Genomic DNA, 23,202 nt, shown 5'->3' on the forward strand with positions numbered 1-23,202 from the left:
GAGAGAAAGAAACTGTGGGGAATATTCACAAACGCTTGTGCAAAGTATATGGAGCATCTGCTGTCGACAGAAGTCGCCGGGCACGGACGGTGAGGTCATCAGAAGGCGGTTCGTCGAAGCTCACGATTTGCAGCGGTCCGGGAGACCACCCACTGCTGTCACACCTAACATGTTGCAGTGAGATGTTGTTGTAATCATTAAAGGATGCCATTCGTGTAAGACATTTTGAGGACGATGAGGAGGTGATTCACACAGTGATGCACTGCCTGCACCACCAGCACAAGGTTTGGTACCGACAGGGCATAAACGCCCTTGTTTCTTGCTGGAGGAAAGCCATAGAATGGGATGGAGATTACGTGGAACAATGGGGTGTGTAGATAAAACACCATTCTTTCGGTGTATAATTCTCATTACGTTCACTACAAAATTGTTGAAGGAAAAAATGCGGTTCATTCTGAGCACCCCTCCTACTGTGTACCCATGGGCCCCAAGGTTTTCATATTGTGTACCCAAACCTCCCTCATGAATCAGTGTATCTATTAATACGAGTGATCAGTAAGTAATCAACATATTTTTTTCTCTGTCAGTTCCCGTTGTAATAAATGCAAAATATACTGTGGGACATAGTGGAATATTCTCACTTCAACCCCTGTAGTATCATGAACTTCTGAGAAGTAGCGGTTCTAGGCGCTTCAGTTGTGAACCGCGTCACCGCTACGGTAGCAGGTTCGAATCCTGCTGCGGGAATGGATGTGTGTGATGTCCTTAGGTTAGTAAGGTTGAAGTAGTTCTAAGTTCTAGGGGACTGATGACCTCAGATTTTAAGTCCCATAGTGCTCAGGGCCATTAGAACCATTTGAGGAGTAGCGGCAATATACGTAACTTTCAAAATGTCGACTGTAATGGAGGTGAGTTCCAAGTGTAGAAATACCATTGAGTTTGTTTTGGCGGATAGCAAGAGCACCGCAGATATTCATAGCCGCTTGCAGAATGAGGCTTGGTAGTGAACAAAAGCACGGTGAGTCGATGAGCGAGGCGTCTGTCATCCTCCCAACAAGGTAGCACCAACATCTCCGATCTCCCGCGAGTCGGCTGACTGTACGCAGCTGTGATTCCTACAATGTAGGACCCCGCGGACACTCTCATTCGAAGCGATCAACACATCACAATGAAACACTTCGCTGAGCTACTGGATGTCCATGTTGGCAGCTGCTGACGCACTCGTGCACCAGTTGTGGTACTCAAGGATGTGTGCCAACTGGGTTTCTCGCTGCTTAACAGAAGACAGTAAAAAGCAACGAAGGACCATCTGTAGAGAATTGCCTGCCCATTGCGAGGCTCATAGTGCCAATTTTTTGTCGAAAATTGTCACACGCGATGAAACATGTAATCATACTTCGAATTGGAAACAAAACGGGAATCCATTGAGTGGCGCCACAGTACTTATCCTCCGCACAAAAAGTTCAAAGCGGCAGCCTCAGCTGGTAGTCATGGCGAATGTCTTCCGGGAACTGTGAGGTGGTTGTTCTATTTCATATCCTCCCTCATGGTTCATTGATCAACTTGAAGATGTAGTGTGTTTCCTTCGGGAAATAGAAGAAACGAGTTCAGCGTGTTTGTCACCCCAAAAGTGCAAGTGAACTCCTTCTCCATGACAAGGCCTGATACAAATCTGCACAACCGAGAGGAGCTCAAAAAACTTTAATGGTCTGTTCTTTTTCATCCACCCTACACCCAAGATCTCGCATTTCTGACTTCCACCTGTTTGGCTCAGTGAAGGATGTACTCTGCGGCAAGTGGCATGTTGAAACTGTCATGTAGATGACAGGTAGGTTAATGATGCATTACGACATTGGCTCTAACGTCGACCAGCGGAGTGGTACCTGGCAGGCATACAGGTTATCCCAGTAAAGTGGCGTAAGGCTATCGCATTGGACGGAGACCGTTGCAAAATAGGGTTTTGTAGCCAAAAGAATGAGGGATGATATCGTGCATTGGACTCGTAGCCAAAACAATGAAGAATTATATAGTGTATTGGACTACCGAATAAAACCAAACCGATTTCAGAAAAGATTTGTTGCATTGCTTATTGAATCACCTTCAGAAAACTGTATCAAATCGTTTACATTAATTCTTGACTTTAGCCTACATATACGGACAGCAAAATGTAGTGGGGACTTTAATTTTCCAATATGTATAGTAACACTCATGTCAATTTAGGCACGAATACTAACAGCAGACAGAGTATTAGAACAGCACTGTGGTGTACGACTTGGTACACAATGGTAATGTTCACATGGTTCAAATGGCTCTGAGCACTATGGGACTTACATCTACATCTACATTCATACTCCGCAAGCCACCCAACGGTGTGTGGCGGAGGGCACTTTACGTGCCACTGTCATTACCTACCTTTTCTGTTCCAGTCGCGTATGGTTCGCGGGAAGAACGACTGTCTGAAAGCCTCCTTGCGCACTCGAATCTCTCTAACTTTACATTCGTGATCTCCACGGGAGGTATAAGTAGGGGGAAGCAGTATATTCGATACCTCATCCAGAAACGCACCCTCTCGAAACCTGGCGAGCAAGCTACACCGCGATGCAGAACGCCTCTCTTGCAGAGTCTGCCACTTGAGTTTGCTAAACATCTCCGTAACGCTATCACGGTTACCAAATAACCCTGTGACGAAACGCGCCGCTCTTCTTTAGATCTTCTCTATCTCCTCCGTCAACCCGATCTGGTACGGATCCCACACTGATGAGCAATACACAAGTATAGGTCGAACGAGTGTTTTGTAAGACACCTCCTTTGTTGATGGACTACATTTTCTAAGGACTCTCTCAATGAATCTCAACCTGGTACCCGCCTTACCAACAATTAATTAACATCTGTGGTCATCATTCCCCTAGAACTTAGAACTACTTAAACCTAACTAACCTAAGGACATCATACACATCAATGCCCGAGGCAGGATTCGAACCTGCGACCGTAGCAGTCGCACAATGGTAAGAAGAGGTGGGCTATAAACTTGTGTGGACACTGCTGTCGTATGAGAGCTGGACATGAGCCAAAATGTTTAGTGAGATAGCACAGTAAACGGGAGATTTTATTTTACTTGTATTTCTCCAAGCGAAGACACATTACAAATATTGCAGCAAGAAATAAAATCCAGCTCTCAGTGTACACAAGGATGAAGCTCTTTTGTACTAGAGTATACTAAAGCACGATTGACGGAGTTGCAGTAGTGACTAGGCGGTGTCGATATAGTGTTTCGTAGTGAAAAGGGTCCAAGTGTGAGTGGGGTGTCTGGCTACCGCCGGCCGTCCTATAGTGTCGCGGCAGAGGCCGCTTGTGGTGCTGAGCCACTGCAGTTGTGACTCTGCAGGCGTGGACCACTGGGTCCGCCGGAACCCGAACGACCGCTATTGGCGTCTGATGGAAACGTTCAGTTCTGTCGCCAACTAAAAGACGCTGGTCGGGTTGTGACAATACATGATATCACAGCCACCAGGCCAAATGATTTCGACTATGAAACCCTATTTTGCAATAATCTCCGTTCAATGCGACAGCCTTCTGCCACCTCATAGGGAGGGCCTGTATATTGGAATAGTACGTCGTCATGCTTCAATAACCTCCCCGTCATCCAAGTACCACTTTTCATAGAGTAGGTCCTTCATTGGGCCAAACAGGTGGAAGTCAGAAGGTGCGAGATCTGGGCTGTAGGGTGGTGAGTTTTGTGAGCCCCTTCCAGTTGCACAGACTTGTGTGAGGCCTAGTTTTGTCATGGAGAAAGAGGTAATTTGGACTCTTGTGGCGACGAACACGGTGAATTCGCTTCTTCTATTTCCTGAGGGTAACACATTGCACTTTCGAGTTGATCGTTGCACCATGAGGGAAGACATCAAACAGAATAACACTGTCAGAGTCCCGAAAGACATTCGCCATGGCTTTACAGGCTGAGGGTGCGGCTTTGAACTTTTCCTTTTGAGCAGGAGTAGTTTTTTTTATTTTATTTTATTTTTTTTATTTTCATTCCACCACCGGAAAGGTGGGGTGGGCTCATATAGGGCTTACTGCCCGCTTGGAGCCTTAGCTTATCTTACATTTTTCTGTCGTGACACAATTTATTTGTTATAATTTGGGGAAGGGATCTAAATTATTGTTTATCTTTTGTTATTTACCTTTCTTGGTTATTATGTTCTTATTTGTCTTATTTGTTTTTTGTGGGGAGAATACACAACTCCGGCATTTGCCTTAGGGCTAAGGGAAACCCCTGAAAACCTCAGCTGGAGTCGGGTGAAAATCTTTAGAATTTTCTTCTATGTCGTTTTGATATTTTATCTGTTGTTAGATGTTGAGGCAGATTTTTGTTTTCCGTTATTGCTTTTATGTCTTCATGTTCGTCTGGGTATTCATGTTCAGTTGCTATTGCTATAATGTGAGGCGGATAAGGGTATTTATATGCCGGTGCGTTTAAATGGTGTGGTATTGTCGTGATCAATGTCTTGATGTCTTGATTAGTTGTTAATCTGTCATTTCCGCATGTTGCCATTTGTTTTTTATTCTGTCTATTATCGAGTCTATTTCGAGTGTATTGTCGAGTGTTGCTGTTGGTTCGTATTGTCTTTGCGCTAGTTTCCTTAATATTGTACTGCCTGGAGCCTTTATCCTGTTGCACTGTGTGGTTGTACCGCCCCACACTACCGCTCCGTATTCCATTATTGGCCTTACGTACATTTTGTATTAAGTGCAAAAGTGTTCTTGTGCTTGCTTCTCCGTTCCTGTATTTGAGTAGCTGTATTCTATTTGCTTTGGAGTTGGCTATGCTTATATTCTGGGTTGTATTTTTCTGCCAGTTTAGTAGGCTCTCAAAGTCCAATCCTAGGTATTTGGCGATTGACTTGGCTTTATCGTTTGTCCCCATCACGATATTTTCACATCGTCTGAGTTCTGGGGTCTCTGTCTGGTCAGGTGTCTGTGACTTATTACCAGTACTTGTGATTTTGTAGGATTTTGGCGAATCCTCCATGTTGCTAGCCATTTTTCTAATATTTCGACATATCTGTTTGTCTTTATTGTTATCACCTCGGTGGTTGCCGCTTGACACCAGAACGCTGTATCGTCGGCATACAGGGCTATTTGTTCGTTGATTCCGGTCGGTTTTGGAATGTTGGCTGTATAAAGATTGTAAAGTTGAGGTGAGATAGTAGCCCCTTGTGGTACACCTGCTTTGGGTTTTAGTGTGTAAGTCAGTGCTTCCGACTTTTATTGTGATCTGTCGTTCCGTAATCATGTTGTTTATTAGTTGCACTATTTGTTTCGGTATTTTGTGTTGTAATAGTTTCTTTAATAGCCCTGCATGCCACACTTTATCAAAAGCACGTTCTATGTCGAGCATTAGTGCTGTTGAAACCATACCCGTGTTTCTTGCTTCGCCATTGTTACTAACTAATCTTATTATTGGGTTAATTGTACTTCTATTTTCACGAAAGCCCGCTTGTTCTTCTGGTAGTATGCCTTTCTTATCCACGAATTTCTGAATTATCTGTGTTAGGATTGCCTCAAATGTTTTTCTGATCACCGGCAGTAACGTTATCGGCCTATATGATTTTGGGTCGTGTTTTGGTTTTTTGTGGTTTCGGTACGATTCATATTTGCCCGTTTGTCCATTGTTGCGGTGTCTTTTTGAGCCTCATTATTGCATTAAAGAGTTTCTGTAAGGGCGGTATTATTGTTTGCGGTGGTCATTCCGAGGTGTTTTCTGGTGATGCCGTCTGCGCCGGGGGCAGTGACTTTACCACCTGCTATGGCCTGTTTTACTTCCTGTGTGGTTATGTCTGCTAGTGTTGCCGTCTGATCTTCGTCATAGGTCGTGTAGGTTGTTTTTCCCAGCTCTGTTTTTGTTTCTATTTCCGTTTTTATTTCATATTCTTTGTCGAATTTGTCGTCTTGCGGATGTGTATATACGTGTTTTAGCGCTCCTAGGAAGGCGCGTGGCGCCGCTCCTTCAATCCTGTTACTGGTGTCCTCACTTTTCAGAGGTAAAACTTGATGAAGCAACACTTGCTACTATGGACGACTACAGATTTATTGGGATTTAGAATTCACACGGTACCGCGCTGCTGTCAGAAATCTAACTTGATTGTCTCCGTACATTCTGATCACGTGCTGCCTACCTCTTTCCCGCTTTACAAAGGGTACAGTGCGTACGCAACGCCGGCTGGAACGGCAAATTGCATTGGCGTGCTAAGCGGACGGACTGGCCGCTGGGCGACCGTAACAAGTGGTGCAACCCGCGCAGCCGTGTAAACCTGCGCTGCGGCTCGGCCCCCTGTCCGGCCGGAGCTGCGCGTGCGGGCATCCAATTACGCGCCAACAAAAGCGGGGAAGTCGTAAACCGCGCCCATTGTCTCGCCGTGGCGCGCCTGAGCGCTCCTGCCAACCTCTTGTTTCACTGCGGCCGACTGCAAGCGCGCCCGCTTTGCCTCACACCGCTGGCTGAGCGCGGAGCGATGTCTACGTGGAGTGAGAGCGATGGCTCGCCGAATTATTCATGTCTCTGCCGCCGACACGCAGCGGGCGCAATGGAACAGCTCCCTGACGGGCGCTACCGTTTCCGACACCCGGTACAATAAAACGAGTCTTCACAGTTCTCTCCTGTAGCAATAGAGACACGTTTCTACCGGTACATCCTCCATTGAAATCGTCTGTTTATGAAGCACATACTAACGATGGTAACAGGAAGTGTACAGTATGATGTTTATAAAATCTTCGATCTCACATGAGCATATTTGTCAGTGTCTGTTGATGGAGAAACAAAGCTTCTCATTTACGTCGGTATGCATGCGAAAGTATGCGTATCTCACATGTTCCAAAACGCCACGCATAAAAACTGGATCTTCAGATATTTATACCTCGGGTTCTGTTAGTGACAAAAAGTCAAGTGTTCTAGACAGTCCTTTGGCGAGAGACCATTTGTATATCCAACAAAATAAGCGTTTGCATGTCATTCTCCTACAGTCAAAGTATTAATATTTCACACTTCCTCCTACTTACGCAAATGGAGCAAATCGGTTGGTTCTTTTTTGCATTGAATGTAGAGTACGATGGGCTTGATAGGACTTATGGAGACGCCTTTACTTCATTGATGGTTCCTCGGAAAACCACAAAAACACAGTGGCTTTTTTTTCTTCGTCGTCATCAGTGGGCCAAAATCCAACCGACGATTCAAAGACGTCTGTGTACAGCCCATAGCTCAAACTTTTACTATATATTCGTAAGATTTCTGTCTCAAACAGCCTAGAAAATTTTCTTCATTTCTTTACCCGCTTCAAAGATGTTGTTTGTTGTTGTTGTGGTCTTCAGTCCTGAGACTGGTTTCATGCAGCTCTCCATGCTAATCTATCCTGTGCAAGCTCCTTCATCTCCCAGTACCTACTGCAACCTACATCCTTCTGAATCTGCTTACTGTATTCATCTCATGGTCTCCCTCTACGATTTTTACCCTCCACGCTGCCCTCCAGTGCTAAATTCGTGATCCCCTGGTGCCTCAGAACATGTCCTACCAACCGATCCCTTCTTCTAGTCAAGTTGCGCCACAAACTTCTCTTCTCCCCAATCCTATTAAATACCTCCTCATTAGTTACGTGATCTACCCATCTAATCTTCAACATTCTTCTGTAGCACCACATTTCAACAGCTTCTATTCTCTTCTTGACCAAACTATTTATTGCCCATGTTTCACTTCTATACATGGCTACACTCATACACATTTTATATCCTCTCTACTTCGACCATCATCAGTTATTTTGCTCCCCAAATAGCAAAACTCCTTTACTACTTTAAGTGTCTCATTTCCTAATCTAATTCCCTCAGCATCACCTGACGTAATTCGACTACATTCCATTATCCTCGATTTGCTTTTGTTGATCATTTTATATCCTCCTTTCAAGACGCTGTCCATTCGAATCAACTGCTCTTCCAAGTCCGTTGCTGTCTCATACAGAATTACAATGTCATCGGCGAACCTCAAAGTTTTAATTTCTTCTCCATGGGTTTTAATACCTACTCCAAAGTTTTCTTTTGTTTCTTTTACTGCTTGCTCAATATACAGATTGAGTAACATTGGGGAGAGGTTACAACCCTGTCTCACTCCCTTCCCAACCAATGCTTCCCTTTCATGCCGCTCGACTCCTATACCTGCCATCTGATTTCTGTACAAATTGTAAATAGCCTTTCGCTCCCTGTATTTTACCCCTGCCGCCTTTAGAATTTGAAAACGAGTATTCCAGTCAACATTGTCAAAAGCTTTCTCTAAGTCTACAAATGCTAGAAACGTAGGTTTGCCTTTCCTTAATCTTTCTTCTAAGATAAATCGTAAGGTCAGTTTTGCCTGACGTGTTCCAACATTTCTACGGAATCCAAACTGATCTTCGGCTTCTACGAGTTTTTCCATTCGTCTGTAAATAATTCGCGTTAATATTTTGCAACTATGACTTATTATACTGATAGTTCTGTAATTTTCACATCTGTTAATACCTGCTTTCTTTGGGATTGGAATTATTATATTCTTCTTGAAGTTTGAGGGTATTTCGCCTGTCTCGTATATCTTGCTCACCAGATGGCTGAGTTTTGTCAGGACTGGCTCTCCCAAAGCCGTTAGTAGTTCTAATGGAATGTTGTCTACTCCGTGGGCTTTGTTTCGACTCAGGTCTTTCAGTGCTCTGTCAAACTCTTCACATCGTATCGTATCTCCCATTTTATCTTCTTCTACATCCTCTACTATTTCTATAATATTGTCCTCAAGCACATCGCCCTTGTATAGACCCTCTATATACTCCTTACACATTTCTGCTTTCCCCTCTTTGCTTAGAACTGGGTTTCCATCTGACCTCTTGATATTCATACAAGTGGTTCTCTTTTCTCCAAAGGTCTGTTTAATTTTCCTGTAGGCTGTATCTATCTTACCCCTAGTGAGATAAACCTCTACATTCTTACATTTGTCCTCGAGCCATCCCTGCTTAGCCATTTTGCACTTCCTTCGATCTCATTTTTGAGACGTTTGTATTCCCTTTTACCTGCTTCGTTTACTGAATCTTTATCTTTTCTCCTTTCATCGATTAAATTCAATATTTCTTCTGTTACCCAAGGATTTCTACTAGCCCTCGTCCTTTTACCTATTTGATCCTCTGCTGCCTTCACTACTTCATCTCTCAGAGCTAACCATTCGTATTCTACTGTATTTTTCCCCCAATTTCAGTCAATTGTTCTCTTATGATCTCCCTGAAACTCTGTACAACCTCTGGTTTAATCAGATTATCCAGGTCCCATCTCCTTAAATTCCCACCTTTTTGCAACTTCTTCAGTTTCAATCTACAGTTCATAACCAATAGATTGTGGGCAGGGTCCACATCTGCCCCTGGAAATGCCCTACAATTTAAAACCTGGTTCCTGAATCTCTGTCTTACCGTTATATAATCTATCTGATACCTTTTAGTATCTCCAGGGTTCTTCCATGTATACAACTTTCTTTTCAGAGATACAAAGGTTCTAATTTACCATACTTGTACACGTAAAATACGCACGTCAAATCCGGTTGAGGCAAAAACTGGATTTATAAAGTGACATAGCACGGAGTAATATGCTGTTTATAAAATGCGTTTAAAATTAGTTGCATCTTTTGACGTTTGGCTGCTAGGAGGGGGACATGACGCCGTTGCCCTGGTATCACCAATGGCCAGCCGGATTTACCTACCACGACGCCAGATGTTCGGCAGGTGAAGTGCCCCTGTTGCCACATCACGAATGAACCCATGTGTTGTCATGCATTAGATGCATCAGCTAACAGCTGGGTGCAAGTCAGGTCAATAGTTTATGAAACAGTCCATTGTCAGTATAAAAGTAAACTTGTAGCTTCTTCACTCATGATGACGAAGTCTCACACTCCATAACAGAGCGTAGGGGATGATGCAAGGCCCTAGTAGAGGTGGTTTGCCATTGCCTTCCTCCGGCCATAATGGGGATGAATGATGATAGTGAAGACGACACAACAACACCCAGTCATCTCGAGGCTGGTGAAAATCCCTGACCCCGCCGGGAATCGAAGCCGGGACCCCGTGCTTGGGAAGAGAAAACTTTACCGCTAGACGACTACCTGCAGTCTCTTCACTCATATTGTTACAAAACACACAGCATTTCTCGTTTCACCTGCTATCGATGGCCGTCAACGATTATATGATCTCACTGAAAAAATCTCTAGTCGCTTGAATATCGCCGTGAATATGGACGTTTTGCGTATTAATCATATGGCAAAACACTCTGGTCTTTGCGTGCTGTCATTTGCCAAAATCGTGTTTCGATATATCAGAGCATTTATGAGATACGAGGAATTTAGGTGCATTTCACTCTAATTTTCACTGGCACACGGGTTCATGACGGAGAAATTTACATTCATTGCATTTTTTCGAGATAGGAACCAGACAGCGATGTCCTTGCATGTTAAAAGAATAGTTCAGTACATTATCTACATATAATACGCAGCAAGAAGTAACCTAGCACGCACCAAATACAAATTCATAAATATACCATATTCAAAGCGTTATCAATTTTTCACTGAAAACTAAGAATTTTTTGAATAAAATATTCTCGGACTTCTTGCCGAGTCAAATAAAGATTTGACGCGGCAAGAAGTCCGAGACTATTTTATTCAACAGTGCCGTCGCGAATGACTTAGTTCTCATAAGAATTTCTTGCAGTAGTTTACGTATTATATACTACTAGCCATTAAAATTGCTGCACCACGAAGATGACGTGCTACAGACGCGAAATGTAACCGACAGGAAGAAGATGCTGTGATATGCAAATGATTAGCTTTACAGAGCTTTCACACATGGTTGCCACCGGTGGCGACAGCTACAACGTGCTGACATCAGGAAAGTTTCCAACCAATTTCTCATATACAAACAGCAGTTGACCGGCGTTGCCTGGTGAAACGTTGTTGTGATGCCTCGTGTAAGGAGGAGAAATGAGTACCACCACGTTTCCGACTTTGATAAAGGTGGCCTCCACGTTCACCCTACCTAACGCCATGCGATGTTTTTCCTTTTGGGGCTTCATCAAGGATCGTGTGTACGTGCCTCCGCTACCAGCAGACCTCCCTGAATTAAGAAACCGGATGGAAGCAGCTGTTGCTACAATCACTGAAGACACAATTATCAACGTTTGGGAAAAACTCGGCTATAGACTTGATGTGTGCCGTGTGACAAATGGTGCTCACATTGAACATTTATAAGGTTCTTGGTAAAACAATTTGAGTTGCTCTTTCATTTGAAATATCATTTATAACTGTAAGTTTAATATAATAAAGATTATAAAGCGTTAAAACCACGATATTCATTAATAAACACCCTGTATGTTCACATGCAAATACTTTTGGGGAAAATTTTCAAGGTACTGGAGAATGTAGAATGTGGCAGCTGCTACCCCACTTTTTAGTCAGTGTTTTAAATCAACAGCAACATATTTACATTTTTGAGCTCCGATAGTAGCATTTTGCCGCTAGTTCTAAAAATATATACCAAAAATCACCGCGAAGTGCCTGGGAGATGGTACGTCGCAGTGCACAACATGCTAAGGTTTCTTCCAGTTCAGTCGCGTGAGGTTCGGGGGGATAACAACTGCTTAAATATTTAACCTTGTCTTCACGGCCTAGAGGGGGTGACAAGTAGGTGTCTCTAGATTATTCACTAGTTATAACTTTTCCTTCTTCTTCATCCTGTGTCATGCATTAGACCTGTTACAGCTATATCTGGTCGTTCCATCATTTTGCTGGTCTTCCAGTGCATCTTTTACCTTACGGAATATATTGTCAAATACATGGTGGTAATCTTAACGCTTCCTTATGTAGCAGATTGGGCATCCGTTTTTGGCTATTATATTTAACCCTCACGTTTATAATAAATACTTTCAATTCCTTCCTAATATCTAAGTTTCTGTCATAATGACACACTTTGTATCCAGGCGTTTTCTTGGGGAATTTCATTTCTTTGACTTACCACCTTATTCAATATTTTTTTCATGGTTGCGTACCAAAGTCGGTGAAGACAGAACCATTGTAGAATCACTTTGTTCTCCTCCTGGTGAGACTCCATTTTCTCAGGAAGGGGTAGAGGTATCAAATTGAAACTTATGTCAAACACGGCGGTCTATGGTCCCTTGGCGTTGGACAAAATTTAAGCTTTTAAGTCAGCACAATCAATAGATATGGTCATTCATGACTCATATTTTGATACCCGCCCAGTCACCCGTATCAAACCTAAGCATGAACTATCAATATGCATAACTAAATTGCGCGTCCTACTCAGACTTATTCATATTCTTTTTCTTTGCATTACCCAAGATTTCTCCCATACAGCAGCGTCGGTAACGACATCACTTCATAAAGTGTAAGATAAATCTCGGTTCTTGCTTTACACTGACGTGACAAAAGTCATGGGACAGCGATTTGCACACATACAGATGGAGGTAGTATGGCGCACACAAGGTATAAAGTGGCAGTGCTTAGGGGGATCTGTCATTTGTACTTAGGTGATTAATGAGAAAACGTTTCCGACGTGATTAATAGCCAGCGACGGGAATTAACAGGCTCTCAACGCGATATGGTAGCTGTGGCCACACGCGTGGGACAGTCTATTTCGGAAATCTTACGAAATTTGGTATTCCGAGACGCACAGCGTTAAGAGTGTGCCGGAATACCTAATTTCGGGCGTTACCTGTCACCACAGACAACGCCTTCACTTAACGACCGAGAGCAGCGGCGTTTGTGTAGCGTTGTCAGTGCTAACAGACAAGCAACACTGCTTGACATTACCGCAGAATGCGACGTACAATGAACGTATCTGTGAAGACAAGGCGGCGAAATTTTGAGTTAATGGACTATGGCAGCAGATCATCAACGGGAGTGCCTTTGCTTACAGCCGACATCGTTTGCACGCCTCTCTTGAACTTGTAACTATATAGGTTGGATCGGATGGCAGTGCTTGGAGACCTTTAGCAACCGTTCATGGACTTCATGTTATGAATCACAATGGGCCTTATCACCAGGCCACAATTTGTTTGCGATTGGCTTGAAGGACAATTTGCACAATTCGAGCGTACGATTTGGCCCTACATGTTGTCCGACATGAATCACATTGAACGTTTATGGCACATAATGCAGAGGTCAGTTCCTGCACAAAAGCCTACATTTATGGACGGCTATGATGGCAGTTGACTCAGTATTTCTACAGGGGACGTCCAACTCCTATACCCCAACTGCTATATACCCTTCTTCTGAGACATGGTTCAATAGCGTCTACAAATCCTACATCTTATAATGAATATCTGTTCGTTTATCCATGTCTTGCTTACCAGTCTGTTCTTCCATTTTTCATTAATTATTTCAGCAATTGCAGCTCGCGCTCTTTGGTGTTGCTCTGTTCCACTATATACGACACTATAATTTCCTATGTCGCTAGTTCCTTTCGTTTGATTTCTTCTGTAATTAATTGAATACTATATATTTACATTATATTTCAGCAGTATATATTGAATAGCATTTATTTATTATTTCCCTTCCTTTATGGTTATTCCTCTGACCTTCCTGCTGTTAAGTATACAAATTACGCTGTACCAAAGCCCATATCATTTTTCGGTTCGTTGTATGGGTTTCCGTCCGGCTTTTTCTCTTATGTAGCTTTCCACTGATTTCAAGTTTCACCTGGCTACCTTACGAGTTCTGCGCAGGTATAATTGCATAACGGCGCTGCCACTTTACGGCCGTCCAACCGCTTGGTTTTATTGTAAACGTTTACTCTCTTAGGGAAACTGGCTTCGTTACATCACACTACGCTTTCCCTCGTACTTCAAAGATCTCACATCCGAATCCCATTCCGGCAGGATGTTTCAAGTGAGCACACACTCCATTGGAGGGCGAAAATTCATTGGGGAAACACTCCCCCAGGCTGTTGCTAAGCTATGTGTTCAAAATACGCTTTCTTCCAACAGCGCTAGCCCCTTAATTTATGCAGGAGGGGTTTGGTAGCACAGTCGCTGGGGCAGTCGCAATGGAGAGAGAGAGAGAGAGAGAGAGAAAGAGAGAGAGAGAGAGAGAGATAGTGTGTTTTTCCACAGTGTACGAACCCTGGGGATTGATCGATGAAAGGATACGGAATCAGAAAGGTCTAAAGAACTTATGTCCGGAAATGCATGCTTTCTTATTCAAGGATACCCTTTACAGAGACTGCGGTCTAAAACGATCTGTGCCGTGCAGTCACAGTTACAGTAGGCGTGGTTTCCTCCTAGAGGGTGGTACTGTTCCTCATACGCCATGCCCTAAAGCCCTCTCCTGCCGTAGTAACTGGTAATGTTGTGTCCGATACACTTCTCTTGCTGAGTCATCTTGTAATGGACGTGATACAGCGTTGCACACAATGGTTCCGCATTCGAATCGAGAGCTTGCCGACATGGTTTTTACTTAGGGAAAGGCAAATGGCATGGCAACGGGCGGCTAGAAGCAAGGTTGTATCAGGAGACCTGTTCCCGCCAACAAAAGCCACACCATTCAATGTCTGCAACAGTGTTTCGGAATTTGTCTGAGACAGGGTCGTTTCAAGAGGCAGGAAATCAAGAAAGACTTGGCGGAAAAGGTGATTAACATTGTGGAAAGCGACTCCGTGTCAGTAACAGACAGCTGGCTAGCCAGTACAGGGTAAGCTAGGCGACTGACTGTGTGGATCATTCTCCTTGACGATTCTTACTACCGTTATCTCTTACAGCCTCTGCAGGGCTTACTAGCGACTAACTCAACACATTGGGAGAAATTTTTTCACTGGTTTCTTCACCAGGCAACCACGATTCTAGGATTTGTGTCATCCATACTAGTCACAGATGAGGCCACTTTACGTGGAGTGTTAACTTAAACTTTCATAAGAGTCATATGCAGGGCAGTACGCAGAACCCTCATGCTACGATGACAGCGAATCATCACCATCGACGCAGCCGGGATGTGTGGGACCAGTCTTCCTTCCACATCGCCTAAAAGTCCGAAACTATCCGGCGTTTCTTGCTGGAAGAAGTGCATTGATGAATGGAAGGGTTATGTGGCTGCTACATGATGGTGCTCCAGCCCACTTCGCCGTTAACGCCTAGACACATCTCAGTCGTGTCTTCCCTGGTCGACAGATCGGACGAGGGGGTCCAGTTGCGTGGCCTGCTCGTTCACTGGATCTGAACCCGAGCGATTTCTGGTTCAAAATTGTTCAAGTAGCTCTGAGCACTATGGGACTTTATTTCTGTGGTCATCAGTCGCCTACAACTTAGAACTACTTAAACCTAACTAACCTAAGGACATCACATCCTGCCCGAGGCAGGATTCGAACCTGCGACCGTAGCGGTCGCGCGGTTCCAGACTGTAGCGCCTAGAACCGCTCGGCCACCTTAGCTGGCGCGATTTCTGGTTATGGGGCCATCTCAGAAGTACCGTGTTTGCATTCCAGATGTGGAGACACTGCAGTAGCGTATTCACGCTACTTCTGGCACTTTCCGGATGCAACCTGGCCGACATGAACGTGTGAGACTGAACATGTGAGACAAGAACATGCTTCGTAGCGTGCACCCATCCATTGAGGCACATGGAAACCACTTTTTCAACACATACTGTAACTCTGGCGGCATTGTACTGTGCTTATTAGACCACAGCCTGTGCAACAATGTAGGACTGAATAAATGGTGTCTAGCATGGAAACCACGCATTTCCAGACATAAGATCATTAGACCTTTTTTGTTCCGTATCCTCTCATCGATCAATCCGTAGAGTTTGTACACAGTGGAAAAATGACGTCATTGTTACATTTTCTGACATAAATTTGCAACACACAGTTGTGTTGAATTTCAGATCGTGTCTTTCTGAAAATAATAAATTTTGTGTTGTTTATGTTGCACTTGTGACACCTAGTGTGCTGCATATCACGGTAATAAAGCAATGTCAGACAAAACTTTATTTAACAATTTAATCTTATTTTTATGTGTATATTACACCCACGAAGTGTGTATAGTTACTTTTGAAAACGGAAACCACGTGTGTACGTGTACCTCGCCCCTCCTGGTAATGTACATGGCGTCAGTGAAAAAAGGCCAATAAAAAGGTGTTAACATGTGCACGTAATGTGCTCTTCCAATCTCTTCTGTACCTAAGGTCCACCACCGTTCCCTTTGGATCCCTACGTAATTGGTGCTCTCCGATACACACGATCGAACAGCGGAGGAGTCGTACTCAAGCGTCAACTTTGGGTTACAATATCTCCGGATGTAATTAACATTTTACAATGCAACAAAAGGCAATGATTACGTATTTGTGATTCTTGAAGTTTTCCCGGCGTACTGAGTATTCGATGAGATTTCAGGATTGCAGCCGGATCACGTTGACTTCTTGCCACGATATTTCGGCTGGCAATCGTCCAGCCATCTTCAGGTGAGTGTGCGTCACTGGAGACTGCAAGTTCCGGGAGTCAGCTTTATAGCAAAAAATTGGCGCGAAAACGCATGCGCATTGGCCACGGTCACAGGAGCGTCCTCTGTCGAAGTCCGCGCCCTCTGGAGCTACTGTTCTATCTTTGGAGCGCAGGCACAGGCGTAAAGGTGAAAACTACATGTCCGCCCTCTGTCGGAATGCGCGCCCGCGTCGCTAAAAACAGAGGGCGGACATGTAGTTTTCACCTTTACGCATGTGCCTGCGCTCCAAAGATAGAACAGTAGCTCCAGAGGGCGCGGACTTCGACAGAGGACGCTCCTGTGACCGTGGCCAATGCGCATGCGTTTTCGCGCCAATTTTTTGCTATAAAGCTGACTCCCGGAACTTGCAGTCTCCAGTGACGCACACTCACCTGAAGATGGCTGGACGATTGCCAGCCGAAATATCGTGGCAAGAAGTCAACGTGATCCGGCTGCAATCCCGAAATCTCATCGAATACTCAGTACGCCGGGAAAACTTCAAGAATCACATCAGATACCTCTTCGGGGAGGCGATGGCATTACAAATCCAGAGGTTGGACAAGCTACGCAATAAGCGAGCGAGACTGTTAAGTTCTCTGTGTTTTTTACTGAAGTGTCGGGACAATGGCCTTATACCGAAGTTTGCCAGAGTGAGGCATTTTATCCAGACCGCCGCTGCAAAATTCATTACACGAAAGGCGAGCTTGGCATTAGTGAAGGAGAGGATCCGGTTTACTCGGCGTGAACTGGACGCCATATCGAAACAGCTGTTTCATCTGCATATGGAGATTGCATCCAGCCTGCCATCACTTTCCTGGGCATGGGTCGATGGCGTGACCTGGGCTAAATCGGACTGGGTTCATAAAGAATCTACATCAAGACAGGTTTCGAAGTTCACCCGGCTGTCAGCAACGTTACCGCAAGAAGATGCTTTACGACGCTCCGTGGTCAATTTAACGGATAAAGTTTTGGACAACGTAACACTGTCTGTGCTTGGGAAAGGCCTGAACTTCGCTCCTACGCCGAGGACCCTGCCTTTAACTGATTTTATTAGTCCTGTTGAGGAAGCTGTAAGACCTCTTCCTAGTGATGCTGCAGAAGAAATTAGACGTGAAACCTGCCGTGCACTCACGAAAGCTCCACGTCAGAAGAGCAACATTTCTGCCATGGAAAGGGCCGCATTACGAAAGCTACGAGAAGATCCTCATACAGTGATCTTACCAGCGGATAAGGGAAACGCTACAGTGCTTTTGCCACGTGAGGTCTATAATCAGAAGATTTACAACTTGCTGAATGAACCAATGTATCGGAAGATTGGCAAAGACCCCACAGCGAAAGTGGAAAGGAAAACATCAGCACTGCTGAATTCTTCTTCTATTCCGCAAGAAGTGGCGAAAAGACTAAGACCTCACAGTTCTGTGCCACCCAGGTTATACGGTCTTCCGAAGATCCATAAGAAAGAGGTTCCTTTACGGCCGATCGTCAGTAATATCGACGCCCCCACGTATGATTTGGCGACACATCTCGCCTCTCTACTGAGACCTTTTGTGGGGAAGTGTGCGCATCATGTTCGCAATTCGGCTGACTTTATTAGTAGACAAAAGTCACTTCGGCTCAGTGAAACTGACTTACTAGTCAGCTTCGACGTCATCTCACTTTTCACTAAGGTTCCTCTTATGGACTCTTTGTCTCTCATCAGCAATAAGTTCACGGCCGACATAACAGCACTTTTCCATCACGTCCTTTCCTCAACCTACTTTTTATTTAATAACGAGTATTTTGAGCAGACTGACGGTGTTGCCATGGGAAGTCCTCTCTCGCCTTTGGTAGCAAACTTTTTTATGGAAGACTTTGAGGAAAGGGCACTAGATTCGGCAGAACTTAAACCGAGTGTATTCTGGCGGTACGTAGATGACACTTTTGTAGTGTGGCCCCATGGTGAAGAAGAACTGTCACGGTTCTTGCAGCATCTGAATGCAATCCACAATAACATCCAGTTCACGATGGAAATAGAGAAGGATGGTTGCTTGCCGTTTTTGGACGTCTTGGTTACCAAGAGAGTGGACGGGTCATTAGGGCATTCTGTCTACCGTAAGCCCACACATACGGACCTCTACCTGCAAGCGTCGAGTTGTCATCATCCTGCACAAACTACTGGTGTCCTTAGAACGTTGGTGCACCGGGCTCATGTTGTTTCTGATGGAGACAGCCTTACAAAGGAGCTGGAACATTTAGAGTCGGTGTTCAGAGGTAATGGTTACTCTCCACATCAGATTAGAGCAGCGCTAAGAAGGAAGAAACGTGACCACTCACATCAAGAAGATAAGGAGCTTTTCAGGTCCAGGGCGTTCCTTCCATACGCCGGCAACCTTTCATCTAAAATAGGCAGGATCCTAAGGAAACATCAAGTAAAAGTAATCTTCCGGCCACCGGCGAAGATTAGTGCCCTTCTCGGTTCGGTAAAGGACGATCTGGGTCTGCGGAAGGCCGGAATCTATATAATTCCTTGCCAGTGTGGCAAAGCTTACATCGGTCAGACGACGCGCACAGTACATGAAAGGTGCGTTGAACACGAACGCCACACTCGCCTTTTGCAGCCCAGTAAGTCGGCCGTAGCTGAGCATTGTATTACTACAGGACACGCTATGGAATTTTCGGCCACGAAAATCTTGGCCCCAGCGAAAACTTTTTGGGATTCCGTTATTAAAGAATCTGTGGAGATACGCCTAGCGCAAAATCTTATAAATCGTGATGGCGGTTTTCAACTGGACAACGCTTGGGACCCGGTGATCTCTCTAATTTCCTCTGAGAGAAGACGGTTTATTCTAAATGACACGTCTAGCGACATCTGACGTCTGTTTTTAGCGACGCGGGCGCGCATTCCGACAGAGGGCGGACATGTAGTTTTCACCTTTACGCATGTGCCTGCGCTCCAAAGATAGAACAGTAGCTCCAGAGGGCGCGGACTTCGACAGAGGACGCTCCTGTGACCGTGGCCAATGCGCATGCGTTTTCGCGCCAATTTTTTGCTATAAAGCTGACTCCCGGAACTTGCAGTCTCCAGTGACGCACACTCACCTGAAGATGGCTGGACGATTGCCAGCCGAAATATCGTGGCAAGAAGTCAACGTGATCCGGCTGCAATCCCGAAATCTCATCGATTACGTATTTGTTTATATGTTCAGATGTGCTAACAAAACTAACGGGGTTCCATTTAAAAAAACGGAGGTTTGTGTTAAAAAAACATACTTCCGTGCATTTTTATGGTTTGTATTAACCAATTACACTAGCCCCTCTCCTCACGTTCGGTCTGTGGAATCGATTCGTCACTATTTGATGTGATTTACGAAATATATCCAGCGGTAATGTTAGATGACTCGCTCTGTATATATACGATCTAAAAATCGAGAGACAGTTATCTAATTTCTCAGTCAACTGCGGTACAATCAGACCAACACTGTCGCCATCCGGATGAACTGGTAACCAGATCGCCGGTCGGAGTGGCCGTGCGGTTCTAGGCGCTACAGTCTGGAACCGCGCGACCGCTACGGTCGCAGGTTTGAATCCTGCCTCGGGCAGGATGTGATGTCCTTAGGTTAGTTAGGTTTAAGTAGTTCTAAGTTCTAGGCGACTGATGATCTCAGAAGTTAAGTCCCACAGTGCTCAGAGCTACTTGAACAATTTTGAACCAGAAATCGCTCGGGTTCAGATCCAGTGAACGAGCAGGCAATGCAACTGGACCCCCTCGTCCGATCTGTCGACAAGGGAAGACACGACTGAGATGTGTCCAGGCGTTAACGGCGAAGTGGGCTGGAGCACCATCATGTAGCAGCCACATAACCCTTCGAATCATCAGTGCACTTCTTCCAAAGAAATTACCTATCCAGAGCATTAACATTAAGTGATTTAGATAAATCGAGAAAAACTAATTCTGGAAGTTTGGATGGGTATTTCGACCACCTTCCTGTAGAATACTTATCCACTGCTCTTTATAGGTAAATAAGAAACAGAGGCAAAACATGACTCATCCAGGTCTATCGAATGGGCAATGATAAATTACAAAATAAACAGCTGTGTCATGAAAAAAAAGTTTGGGAAAATCAAGGAAAAGTTCGGTTTACAGGATGGGACAACACTCCAGGACCAGCATATGGAGTAGATGATGAAGATTAGAAATATAGTTCGTGTTTTACGCGAAGTACACCTGTCTATCTTCTAGAAAACCATCAACACTGATGGTTAGTTTCCATATTTATTTCTATTTTAAACACTGCCACTGAGTCTTATCACAGGCATAACCTATTTCAGCTAACAATATAGTTAGATATAGTGGGAATTAGTGAAGTGCGGTGGCAGGAGGAACATGACTTCTGGTCAGGTGAGTACAGGGTTATAAATATAAAAGCAAAAGGGGTAATGCAGGAGTAGGTTTAATAATGAATAAAAAAATAGGTGTACGGGTAAGCTACTACAAACAGCATAGTGAACGCATTTTTGTGGCCAAGATAGATACGAATCGCACACCTACTTCAGTAGTACAATTTATATGCCAACTAGCTCTGCAGATGACGAAGAAATTGATGAAATGTACGACGAGATAAAAGAAATTATTCAGGTAGTGAAGGGAGACGAAAATTTAATAGTCGTGGGTGACTGGAATTCATCAGTAGGAAAAGAGAGACATGGAAACATAGTAGGTGAATATGGATTGGGGCTAAAAAATGAAATAGGAAGCTGCCTGGTAGAATTTTGCGCATAGTATAACTTAATCATAGCTAATACTTGGTTTAAGAATCATAAAAGAAGGCTGCATACATGGAAGAACCCTGGAGATACTAAATGGTATCAGATAGATTATACAATGATAAGACAGAGATTTAGGAACCCGGTTTTAAATTGTAAGACATTTCCAGGGGCAGATGTGGACTCTGACCACAATTAGTTGGTTATGAACTGTAGATTAAAACTGAAGAAACTGCAAAAACGTTGGAATTTAAGGAGATGGTACCTTGATAAACTGAAAGAACCAAATATTGTATAGAGTTTCGGGGAGAGCATAAGGGAACAATTGACAGGAATGGGGGAAAGAAATACAGTAGAAGAAGAATGGGTAGCTTTGAGGAATAAAGTAGTGACGGGCGCGGGGGATCAAGTAGGTAAAGAGATGAAGGCTAGTAGAAATCTTTGGGTAACAGAAGAAATATTGAATTTAATTGATGAAAGGAGAAAATATAAAAATGCAGTAAATGAAGCAGGCAAAAAGGAATACAAACGTCTCAAAAATGATATTGACAGGAAGTGATAAATGGCTATGCAAGGATGGCTAGAGGACAAATGTAAGGATGCAGAGGCTTATCTCACTAGGGGTAAGATAGATACTGGCTACAGGAAAATTAAAGAGAACTTAGGAGAAAGGAGAACCACTTGCATGAATATCAAGAGCTCAGATGGAAACCCAGTTCTAAGCAAAGAAGGGAAAGCAGAAAGGTGGAAGGAGTATAGAGAGGGCCTATACAAAGGTGATGTACTTAAGGACAATATTATGGAAATGGAAGAGGATGTAGATGAAGATGAAATGGGAGATACGATATTGCGTGAAGAGTTTGACAGAGCACTGTAAGACCTGAGTCGAAACAAGGCCCCCGGAGTAGACAACATTCCATTATAACTACTGACAACCTTGGGAGAGCCAGTCCTGACAAAACTCTACCATCTGGTGAGCAAGATGTGTGAGACAGGCGAAATACCCTCAGACTTCAAGAAGAATATAATAATCCCAATACCAAAGAAAGCAGGTGTTGACAGATGTGAAAATTTCCGAACTATCAGTTTAATAAGTCACAGCTGCAAATTACTAACGCGAATTATTTACAGACGAATGGAAAAACTGATAGAAGCCGACCTCGGAGAAAATCAGTTTGGATTCCGTAAAAATGTTGAAACACGTGAGACAATACTGACCCTACGACTTATCTTAGAAGAAAGATCAAGGGAAGGCAAACCTACGTTTCTGGCATTTGTAGACTTAGAGAAAGCTTTTGACAATGTTGATTGGAGTACTCTCTTTCAAATTCTGAAGATGGCAAGGATAAAATACAGAGAGCGAAAGGCTATTTACAATTTGTACAGAAACCAGATGGCAGTTATAAGAGTTGAGGGACATGAAAGGGAAGCAGTGGTTGGGAAGGGAGTGCCTATCCCCGATGTTATTCAATCTGTATATTGAGCAAGCAGTAAAGGAAACAAAGGAAAAGTTCGGAGTAGGTATTAAAATCCATGGTGAACAAATAAAAATTTTGAGGTTCGCCGATGACATTATAATTCTGTTGGAGACAGCAAAGGACTTGGAAGAGCAGTTGAACGGAATGGATGGTGTCTTGAAGGGAGGCTATAAGATGCACATCAACAAAAGCAAAACGAGGATAATGGAATGTAGTCGAATTAAGCCGGGTGATGTTGAGGGAATTAGATTAGGAAATGAGACACTTAAAGTAGTAAAGGAGTTTTGCTATTTGGGGAGCAAAATAACTGAAGATGGTCGAAGTAGAGAGGATATAAAATGTAGATTGGCAATGGAACGGAAAGCCTTTCTTAAGAAGAGAAATTTGTTAACATCGACTATTGATTTAAGTATCAGGAAGTCATTTCTCTAAGTATTTGTATGGAGTGTAGCCA

General features: G+C 44.0%; 1 protein-coding gene across 2 annotated transcripts in view; it reads left to right on the forward strand.

The window, feature by feature from the left end:
* Positions 1 to 23,202, forward strand: part of LOC126278174 (uncharacterized) — a 725,569-nt gene that overhangs the window by 674,978 nt on the left and 27,389 nt on the right. The gene's annotated exons all lie outside the window — the stretch shown is intronic.

Source organism: Schistocerca gregaria, chromosome 6, assembly GCF_023897955.1.
Source record: "Schistocerca gregaria isolate iqSchGreg1 chromosome 6, iqSchGreg1.2, whole genome shotgun sequence".
NCBI classification, from domain to species: Eukaryota; Metazoa; Arthropoda; class Insecta; order Orthoptera; family Acrididae; genus Schistocerca; species Schistocerca gregaria.